General features: G+C 35.4%; 1 pseudogene; it reads left to right on the top strand.

Moving 5' to 3' along the window:
- The first annotated feature begins 363 nt into the window (after positions 1-363).
- The window catches only part of LOC128998810 (cullin-1-like), a 35,580-nt pseudogene continuing 23,868 nt past the window's right edge, over positions 364-12,075 (top strand).

Below are 12,075 nucleotides of genomic sequence, written 5' to 3'. Positions count from 1 at the left end.
TAAATACGAAAGCTTGGTTACTAGAATATGAAAATATAAACTCCACTTTAAGTGTACAAAATTAGATTTTTGATTTAAATATGGTTTTGGTTTTCAATTCTATATGTTTTATTTTCAATCTCTCAATTAGTTTATGTTTATAAATTAAAATTTTAATGAATAATACGTGAATTAATGAGCTGGTGTTTGCCAGTCTGCCGTTATCATAAGAACAGTTGGCGCTAGACAACACTAATTGCAACGTTGTCGATTCTACCAGGCCGTGGCTTTTCCCTCAAAATACAATGCATAAGTCATGCTTGTAAATTGACTGGCCCTTTTTGCCTATAAATTTTAAAATCTTATTTTTTATGGAAAGTCACGATGGATGATGAAGCCATTGTAGCCAGTATTTTGCTTGCATTATCTATGTTAATCTCCTCAACGACGTGAGCAATAAATCACCGCCACTCTATTACCTAATACATCTATGGAGAAAATAGGCTACTTATCGCCTCCCTGGTCTCTTCCCGTTACACTGTACCTACACATGAAGGCGGTTAAAATGGACTAAAGAGCAGATTGAAACCAACCACCAACTTTCAGTCAACCCCAATGAACCGCGGCAGTTGTAGATTTCCCTTTAACCACCGCAGTTTTTAATGCCTATAAAAAGACCTCAGCATAAATTTGAACAGCTGGTAACTTGTAAAGTAATTCCAAAGGATTAAATACCTGGCCTTCACAACACAGTCGTTGCGTAGTCCATCATTAATATACAGAACACAGAGTTTTTAATAATGGTTGGACGTGAGGAGGCAGAAGGGTTGGTCTAGTGACCTCCCCCAACCCCCAACCATCCACACCAGCTGCCAGATCATGTACATCATTAGTTTCGTTCCCTACACGAGTCAACGTTAAAGTGTGCTTTAACATTCTAGGCCCATTACATGGTATATCAATCATTTTGTGTTTTCTAGAAAAAACTGCATTTCCTGAATCTCACAAATTTTAATAAAACTTAGTTATTAACTAGCCATAACCAGCCGGTGAACGCATCAAGGTGCCACCAAGACAACCCGCCATCAGAAGGTCGGAGTTTCAACTACGGAGGAATGACGACCAGCGAACCAGCCGTCTCGTTATATCTTTGTGATGATACATCTCTGACAGAAACGCTTGGTACAGCGTTGTCGGGGGTGTACCATTGACTATATAATACCATACCCCTTTAGAAATAATCAATGGTGGCACCTTGTCAGCGACCAATCCCCAAAGATCACGGTGACGTCATCATCATCTCCCGCGTTCACGACGGACTAACATTAAAATCAACTTCAGGGTAAAATCATAACAACGATTCGGTAACACTGCATTGGATTAGGACTAGAATCAGATTTCAGATTGAGATCGAGATGAAATGAGGATTGATGACTTCAATTTTAGGCCTACATGTTAATTTCTACATCAATTGAATTGGACAATTCAAAGACGAGACAATTTCAGTTCTGGTTATTTTCTTTTCTTTTGGCACACCTCTATCCTCTAGTTAAAGTCGAGCTGTATGCTAGTTATTATTCAGAAGTTACCATAGCCTAAATAGACAAAAACGGGCAAATTTAATTAAAACTTTAAAATTAAAACGCTAACACTAGCCTGTACAAAAAACGCTCTCGACTGTCGAGCGTGTTACACAGATCAGTGCAGTGTAATTAATAGTGTAGTCAACTCAATAACCCAACACGCAACATATCAAAGCCTAATCCTGTATCTTTAGTAAGTATCTTAGTATCTAGGCTATGTATATTCAGTACGAAGTTGAATTACGAAGAATCACGAAGTCAGTACGAAGAAAAAACACTTAAATTTAAGTTACTAGTTCAAAAACGCAAGCATTTTTGAAAAAGTAATTTGAAGTGTTTTTTTCTCAGGATTTTAATTTTACAAAAACAGTCTGCATGCAACATAAACTAAGATACATTATAACCTAAATTTTACCTTCCTAACCTAACCTAACTTCAAAACACTTAATGCAGTCACCAATTCACATACAGCACGACCTACCACCCTGACATGCCAAAATAAGAACTAGGGCCTACATGTAATTAGTCCACTAGTCCATCTATATCTCCATAATGTGACAAAATTCCTATTATAGAAAACATTAAGTTATTTGACTACAGAATCACTTGAAATGTTGTCCATCCTATCTTGTTTATTGTAATGTTAAGTAAGTTATGTTTTTATGGCAATATCTTGAGAAATATTCATCAGCGGTGAAAAATAATGGTATATTTGGATTCAGGAGGTAAAAAACTATAAAGTAAGATATCCTTTTGACGAAAGTTTGTTACCGGTGAGAATTTGGGGGTTTGGTTGGGAGAAACATCGAACATGGTTAATCATCGGGTTAAAGGGAAATTAACTTGGTGGAGGAAAGGGTTTAAAGGGTACCGGTAATTAATTTTATGGGTAAAAGGGGAATTTTACAGAAATAACTTGGGGTAATGGATAATTACCAGGGAGGAATAAGAACTTTCCCCGGAATACTGAATACCTATTTGCTTGAAGTTGGGAAATTTTCAAGTATCGACCTTAACTTAAATGTTGGTTGTTGTGGCACTGCCAACGCGCTTGTTAGGTTATAGGTTTGGGGGCTATTGTTTATATGTGAATGAATGAGATGAATGAAATGAAATGAAACAGTGATTTATTAAACAATAAAAATAATCCTTTCAAACCTAGGCTCCTCGCAGGAAGCCACAATGTCTTACACTAAACCGTAATGGTTTGTAGAACCGTCTACGTGGTTGGCATAAGTACATCTTTTTTTACAGTAATTTTTTTTCTATTATAAAATTCAATTCTTGACTAAAAAAAGTAAAAATTCTGAAATCAAAATGTTTAATTAAACCGAATGAAACTAAAAAAAATAAAGTAAGTTAGCTGGCTCACAACCCAATTTATGTTTTAGAAAGTTATATAGCCTAGGGACTATATATATTTTAAAACAAATACTTAACCCACCCCAAAATAATATTGTCTTAAAGTTAGTGAATTACCGGTATGCCTTGAATATAATTCTGGACCCAAGTATGGCAATTTCAAATTATTTTTAGGCCTATACGTTGAATTTGATTATCAATCCCCACCTAGAATGCCAAGCTTCCTTTAAACACCCACCCAACGCGTGCCAATCCCTCCCATTCATAAAACTCAAAACCTCTTCCCACTCCAATACATGTTTAGAAAAATATTTCTTTCATATATGAGACAACACAGGACATCTACCTACAAAATGGAAAATGTTTTCGTCCTCTTGAATATTACAAAGTGAGCAAATGGAAATTTTGTTCTAAAATCCAAGGTTTATAATTCAGATGTATTGCCTCAGCTCTTACCTTGAAAATCCAACGCTGTAAATTCATACCAACATTATCTGAAAGATATAACCGATGGAAGAGATTTAAGTCAAGTGATCTATAAATGTGGTGATAACGACATTCCAGCGCAGCTTTTGTCCAGGCCTTTATATGTTTATATCATGCATTTGACTTAAATTCCTCCATTGTCTAGCCAAGGATACATTTAAAAAAAAACTTGCTTGGCGAAAAGGTTTGTATATCTTTTCGCCTGAAGCGACAAAGATTGTGTTATATAACTGACATTTGACATAAAGGTATAACAATACATATTTTTTATCCCTATCTCTAAATGCTAAATATAATTTTGCACATTTTTTGGAAGGCAAAATATTTTCTTGATAAATACAGTAGACTCCCTCTTATCCGGACACCTTTTAACCGGACATCTGTTTAACCGGACTACACTCGGCGGAAATGACATCTCTTTAACCGGACATCTTTTATGAGCACATTAGTTTAACCGGACTAGATTGGGAGGAAGTGGACGGTACTGAAACAACTGTTCTCATGGGAAATATTTGAGACCAGTCATCACGTGACTAAATACAATGCTCTCCTAATTTTAAGTTAAATATCACAGTAAACAAGTCCGTTTTAACAAGTTTTTGGGGACGTCGGCTTAACTGGAAAACCCGTTAGCCGGACTAACCTCGGTCCCGTATGGAACCTCACATTTAACAGTTCTCATTATGTATCACAGTTTTTTTTTGCTGCTTTGTTCAAATTAGCAGTTATCATAAGTGTTGCACCCTGTTGCTAAGCCTTGTAACTTTATAATGCTATTTGACATGATAGAACCAACTTGTCTGATTGAAACCGCTGTTAAGATTCATGAATTCCCTTTAAATATAAAAAATCTTAATGTTAACATGAGAAATTCCAGATCCACTGGGGTGACACCCAAAAGTCAGACCTGAATAAAAACTACTTAGTTTTCCTATTTAATACCTAAAGAATCAGTGTACCGTACCAAATTTCAGTCTTCTAGTTAAATAGGAGAATAGGTGTTGAGTGAGCCAGTCTAAAAATAAGTAAAAAAATATAAAGAAGTATAAAGTCATTGAGGGCTTTGCCTTTTATAGATTAAAACTCCAGCAGTGAATATATACACAAGTTGACGGATTGCTGTTATTTAATTGATATTGGATTCATACAAGTGTGAACCCCTGATTACAGGTTTGATTTTTTATGTTGATTTCAGATCATCAAAGTAAAACTAATTAATGTAATGAGCAGCCATAACAGCCAATCCAATTTAGAGGGGGAGTTATGGGAAGATCTGCAAAATGGCTTTAGCCATATTTACAGCTGCCAGCCAATGCAAAAACAGCGGTATATGCAGCTGTACACGTATCCTCTATGAAAATTTTATATGTGTATACAATTTTATGAGCTATAAAATTTCATTTATAGCTGTGAAACATTGTCGAAGCATAAGTAGAATTAATTGATTCACATCACAAACCTTAGGAAAGTCATAATGTTTACTTTAAGTACTCAGGTATTTTTTTAGTTCAAACTTAAACATTAGGTGAAGGCTACTTTTTGATTGTATCTAAAACTATATTTGAAACTATACATTTTCATTCAAACAAAATTATTTATTGGCATTATTTTTCATGTCAGCTTGAGCTTAAGATGCTAACTGGTGTATCGAACAATGCTGTGGTTGATATTCATGCTAAAGAACTGTTGACACACGGTAGTATGGTAGTTCTTGATGCAGTTTTGAATATGACAGTTTTTACCTGTAGAATTATAGTTCTATTTTAAGAGGCAAGAAACAATGTTGAAATAATTCTTAAATTGAGTTTAAGCCAACATACATCACATAAAAATAGGCTCTGTATAAATTAGGACGTTAGACGCTGCATTGAGCGCGCTCTAGCAAAATGTAAAGCCGTAAACATGACAGCATGGTTATTTGAACCAGTCTAATACTCCAGTGCGACCATGGAGTTTGAAGAGTTAACATGTCTTAGGTTGTTAGGCTGCTGCCATGTGGGCGATTTTTTCATGCACAAACGCAGTGTGAAAACACGTGAACGATATGAGCATCATTAAATCTAATGGGAATGACACACACAGTGTTTTTTACCATGGTAGTAGGTGCCTATACGTTTCAATGCTACTCCATTTTTTTGCGTTTTTTCACACTGCGTTTGTGCATGAAAAAACGCCCGTGTGAGCGCAGCCTTATACCGTAGATACAAGGCAAGTCAAAGAAAATGATGGGTGCATCCTGTGATAGATGATACATGAACCATGGGTTCATTTGTGGCTGTACCCACTATTGAGGGGACACCAAAAATGTTTTTTTTTTAACTACTGGTACTTCTGTATGAATATATATAAGGTAATTTTATGATCTCTTATCTTTAGTCAAAGATGACTTATTATTATTTTTAAACTGTATTTTTATAATCTGGACACTCCATGTATGTAACAGACATTGTCTTTTTCAACTGCACTAGGCCTAATAAACAATTCCATGTCAAACACAAACACTTCTACATCCATTGTATAAACAAGACTCACACAGATCACAAAACAAAAAGATAACTCTGGATCTTTTATATTATATCATTACTAACCATACTTTTAATTTCATCTTATTTATACAGAGTGAGGCAATGAGAACGCCACAATTTGTTTTAGCTGTCACGTGTTAATTGTTGCAACAACGAATGATCAGCTGTTAATTAAAATCCATTTTTAGCCCCTGAGCTGTGATATTAATTAAAAATTGGTACAGTATATACCTTCGTCTACAGCTCAAACTGTTTTAACTAGAGTTACGGCCGTTTCGGCATTATAATGCCATCGTCAGACGTTGAACATTCAGCTGAAGTAGCGTCGTCATAGTTAAATACATACGCAAATAACATTTTACAATTAACAAAAACACAACGAAGAAGCCTGTCGCACACACGGTACCGGTTGACATTGCCGCGATCTGAACTGGATGCCAACTCATTGTCGAAATGATATTCGTGTTATGTGTTTTAACTATGACCACGCTACTTCAGCTGAATTTTCAACGTCTGACGATTGCATTATAATGCCGAAACCGCCGTAACTCAAGTTACAACAGTTTGAGCTGTAGATGAAGGTAATTACCTATTTTTGATCAGCTGTGCTTATAACAACAATCAGAACTATGCCATTTTAGTAAATATTATGCCTGAGGCTATTAACACTGAGATTTTGATGTGGAAACCTATTTAAAAAATATTGATTCTTGTACAAAAAACCCAGAGATTGTTAGGACCACATTCCATCCTTGGTCAACATGGCACTTTTCCAGATTGGAAAACTATGGTGAATTGGGTAAAATTATTGAGAATAAATGCTTAAACCTTAAAACTAATCGGTGGGTGCCGCAAAACTCTTTGTACACCAGCAAATGTTGAAAGAGTGTGAGTCGCAGTAACTCAAAGTCCAAAGGGATTTGCCAGGAAGCTTTTGTTGTTGAAAGCTTTACGTTGGCTCCTTTTTTGGGAGGGGGGGGGGGTTGTTCTAATAAGCTACTTGAAGTTCGAGATTTTTCAAATTTGCCCCACAGATTTGCTTGAACTGAAGCTAAGAATCGTCCAAAAACTAAAGTGAACCTGAAGAAATGCTGGAGGAGTATTTGATGGAGATTTCAAGTGCCTTAAAAGGAATGTCAAGGAGGACAAGGACGTCACTTGCAGGATTTTGTTCTCAAGAAATGGAAAAATTACTTTGTTAAGTTAAAATGGCAAAAAATATGCTGTGTTTTTATTTGCTATTTATATCTATAGGGTGAATATTATTTTGTTTGTACAGCTTATAAATTGGGGTGCTTTCATTGCCCCACCCAGTATTAACTTTGATATTAATTGATTAAATACTTTTAGTATTTCATAAATTATTCGTCTCATTATTAGATCTTTATTATTACAGTAGAACCCCTGTTTGGACCAACGCCCAAAAAAAAAATAAACTTGACATGACATGAATGTATTGGGAATTCATTGACTTGAGGGTTTGACATAAAAAAATCAATATGTGGTCAATACATTTATTTTACTCTACCTTTTAACATTTGGATACATTTACATAATTATTCTTGCTTTAATAAACTATTTTGAGTTTATGGTACATAATATCTGGCCAGCAATGATTTTACCAATTAATTTTATGTTTGAGGCTTTGGGAAGGGAATCAACACACTGAACCACACAAAATAGTTTGCTAATTTTCCACTAGAGTTCAGGGAGGATATGGTTTTAGGATAGCCCAAACAACCCCAGTTAACCGAATTCAGGTTAACCGAAACCCGGGTTAACCGAAACGGTTCCTTAAAATAATACAGGGCTAAAATATAAGTAATATGTAATACAAAACTAACAGTAACTTCAGTGGTTTAGTTCAGAATATTACCTAAATCCAACCCATTAAAAACCTTTCTGTAGCTGAAATAAAACACTTTGGATTAATAAAATTGTTTAAAATTAATCTTTCTTACACACCGTGGTAATAAATAGTCTAATATTAGCATATGACGGGTTAACCAAAATATTGGTTATCTGAAACGGCTCTCCCCCTTTTATTTTGGTTAACCGGGGTTCTACTGTATTTAACTTACTGCTATTGCTTTATTATTCCTTAACTGTAAAATTAGTTCTGTATACAATTATTGTACAAATGTGTACATAGAGGCAAAAAAAAAGGATCCCCAACTCCTGGAGTGGGGTTGGAGAAACTTAGACAAAAATTGAAGGTCTTCCTCACTGAACATGTCACCATCTTACTAAAGGTTTGGTCATTACCATGCAACTATTATAGGCTACTATTAAGTTCATATATACTTTTAGTATAGTTCATAGTACTATACCAATAGTTATATCTACATATTCCACTTAAGATAGAGAATAGAAGGCATGATTTACAGAAAGGTTACAAAAAAAGGTTATAAAGGTTATGTTAGGGTTGTAAGTGAAAGATAATTTTAAATAATCAATTTGAGATACCTTATGGTTTCAAAAAAAGTCAAGCTCGCTTCAACGTGATGCTGTTCAATGTACAATGTGTTAGGTCCCAGGATTGTTGAGATAGGTTTCTTCAGTTATTAATTCATGAATACAGTGATTCCACAGCGTATAACCATTGTATAACTGAAACCGTCTTCATTTACAATAACGGTAAGAAATTAGAGTCACAGTTGAAGAGCATTGTTTTGTTGTGTGTGTGTTTTTGTCGCTATTAGCAGGCAGTTCTGTGTTAGGCATTATTAATGAGGAACAATACAAATTGTACTTTAATTTACTTACAGGGTGTTTCAAAAATCTCTCCCAAAACTCTGTGGGCTTGGGAGCTTTTCCTTGGGTCAAAACAATAAAAAAACTGTTGTGTAAACATATGCCCTATATCACTTTGTTAACGGTCTGTCAGTGTGTACCTATGTATTTTTTACATAAATTCCCATAACTTTGGAACCCCTAGAGGTACGAACTTCAAACTTTTCAAGTGTATGATAACTAATAGGAACTATTATTTTGCAAAGCATGACGTTTCTACGTTGTATAATTTCAAATTGGCGGCCATTTTTATTTTTCAAAGCTTAATAACTCAAAAACTACAGAACTTAAAAATTGAAATAAAAATATTAAAAATTTACAAGTAGATAAATGATTGGACATTTAATTTACTATCGTAAAGGAGTTTTTGACAATACTAGTACAGTACTCGCTCTATTGTATCAAAGCTGGTATCGAGGAATAAGGAAAGCGCTGTTGTGAGGTGGTTAGATGTCATGCTCGAAAGTAGGAGAGCACAAGCTTCTCTGTGTGGGACGGTGAGAGAGGTCAAGGCCCAATGAGGGTGTCCACAGGGTGGCGTCTTGTCACCAAACCTGTGGAACCTGGAGATCGTTGACCACCAGGTTCCACAGGTTTGGTGACAAGACGCCACCCTGTGGACACCCTCATTGGGCCTTGACCTCTCTCACCGTCCCACACAGAGAAGCTTGTGCTCTCCTACTTTCGAGCATGACGTCTAACCACCTTACAACAGTGCTTTCCTTATTTCTCGATACCAGCTTTGATACAATAGAGCGAGTACTAGTATTGTCAAAAACTCCTTCTATATCAAGAAATGCAGCTACCGCTGTTTCCTTTTTTAAGATAGCATTTTCAATCTTGCAAACCAGCGCATGCAGGGCTGTTTCGCATGAGTTTCCCTTCTGATAGGCGTGTTGGTTCGGGTGCAAATGACGGCTTACAAGGACCCTATCCTTTATTCCCCCATCCACTAATTTTTCCATGATCTTCAGGAGAAACGATGTAAGGCTGATAGGTTTAAAAGCCTTAGGAACGGCATATGTGTCCCTTCCAGGATTCGGTATGAATCCACTCTTGAGGTCCTCCATGTTGTTGGTATTACTCCACTGGCTAAGCTGGTCCTGAAAAGACGCACCAAGGGAAGTATCAACTGGTTCCTACCCTCCTGCAAGAACACAAGATAGATGCCATCGGTACCAGGAGCTTTAAATGGTTGAAATGCCATAAGACCCCATTTTACACCCTTAAAGGTGATCACAACCCTAGCGCGAGCCCAACCTTCCCTTGTTGTCCCCACCCAAGTCTCTCTTTCCATCTCATCTTGGACTGTGTTCTGGGGTTGCAAGGATCAAGTAGAACCTTGGTGCTTTGCAAAGATATAGTTCTTATTAGTACACGTACCAAGTTCAAAGTTGTTACCTCAAGTGGTTCCGAAGTTATGACAAAAATACATACCCATTGGCACATGGAAAACGAAGCCAGATAAGCCATATGTTTGTACGAAATTTTTTGTTTGATTTCACCTAATAAACATGCCCATGGAGTTTTGGGAAAGAGTTTTATAACACCCTATAAAAAAAAAATAATAAAATGGGCCTATTTGTGTAAAATATTTACACATTTTTTATAGGCTAAGTCATTCACTTAGTAAGGCACTCATATAGGCATACTGTTAAAATTATATTTGTTTTTCAAAGCATGAATCTGTATAGTTGAGGCAAATTGTCGAAAAACTACTGTTAATAACATTTTGTATTCATAATCAAAATGATGTTTGAAAAAAGTATTTAAAACTTATTAACTATTTTGGATAGCAATGTTGTGAACATTTTAGTCATCTGATGTGTTGTAAAACATATCTGTTTTTGTGAGGTACATAACACAAGAACTTTTGTAAATTTTTTTTAAAGTAATTAACGTGAAAATTGGACAAATGAATTCACCTCTAAATAAAGATAAAAAGCTTGATAACTGTTTATTGGATACTACACAAATCCCAATAAAATGAATAAAATAAAGTTATTTCAAGTTGTTAGCCCCGGAATCACTTGTATTAATTAATAGTGGTTGGCTGTAGGTAGTGAAACACCTTTTACTGCCAGATTGGTTCTTGTAGTCCGTCTTGGCTACGGGTTTTGACTATCAAAGGGAGGAGTCTTCATTAAGCAACAATCAATTTTTAGTTCATTTAGAACATTTCAGTTTTTTGTCAACTAGTAACACCCAAATACACACAAACGAACTCGGACAAAAAACATAATCATAAACATTTGGCCAATAAGTTACAAAGTAATATATGCGGCAAGCTAGTTTAGACTAGCGTTTTTTTTTTTTCACTAGTATATTCCTTATCCCCCTTATTAATCTGACCCATTTTCCTTCATTGAATCAAGCTCTAATATTGGAATTTTATTGAAATTGAATGCCCTCTGCTGGATTAAGACGATTGGCTCTTCTTTGATATTCAAATACCTATTACAATTACTGTCAATTAAATGGTTAGCATAAGCTGATGAAGGTTTCTGTTGTGATCTCTTGAGATGTTCTTTGAATCAGATGTTAATGATCTTGCAGTTTGGTCTATTTTAAAAGAGGTACAGAGTCGTTACAGTTCAGTTTATGTATACACTGCTTTTATTAATTTGTTCTTTATGTTTTGATGTGGAGATGGTTTTTTAAATGTTGCCAAGTTAGTTGGAGTTTTTTAATGACACGATTATGTCATTTTGGACATTCAGTTTCTGACAGTGTTATTAAGGACGGCCCCAGTTTATTTAAGGTAAACATACTGTTTGGCAAATGTTGGAGCTGTATTTTTTTTTTTTGTTTAAACTTTTGATTATCAAGCTATCAAAAGAGATAGAGAAGCGAAATGTCTCTATCCATTCGACATGGCATTGAATTTTAAGATGTTGACTTAATATTCATGGTAAATATTGCAGCTTAGCGGTATGCATGGTAAATTACCATTAAAATAGTATTGATGAAGCATTGGACCATAGAGTGGTTGAGCCTTTTATTACAGACAAACTTCCTCGTAAGATTTTTAAGGTTAAATATATTTGTGATTTTTCAGTATATTTAGGCATACAGATTTGTTTCTTTATCAGGATGGATCAAACCTAATGGATGACAATGTGCTGCATTTTTACACAAGCCGGTGGGAGGATTACCAGCTTAGCTCCAAAGTTCTCAATGGTGTCTGCTCATTCCTCAACAGGTAAACTGCTCCACCATTTAGCTCACCACCTAATTTGTCCAGATTTTCAGGACAAAAGTAAATGATGGGTCAGGCATTAAAAAATCAATTTTAATATTAATTTTCAATTGGCTAATTAATTTAGAAACTTTGGAAATCTTAGTGA

Source organism: Macrosteles quadrilineatus, unplaced genomic scaffold (assembly GCF_028750875.1).
Source record: "Macrosteles quadrilineatus isolate MER2022 unplaced genomic scaffold, UCM_ALF_1.0 Scaffold_7__1_contigs__length_78375512, whole genome shotgun sequence".
NCBI classification, from domain to species: Eukaryota; Metazoa; Arthropoda; class Insecta; order Hemiptera; family Cicadellidae; genus Macrosteles; species Macrosteles quadrilineatus.
Note: the sequence above shows the minus strand (reverse complement) of the source record. Positions and strands in the feature narration are given on the sequence as shown.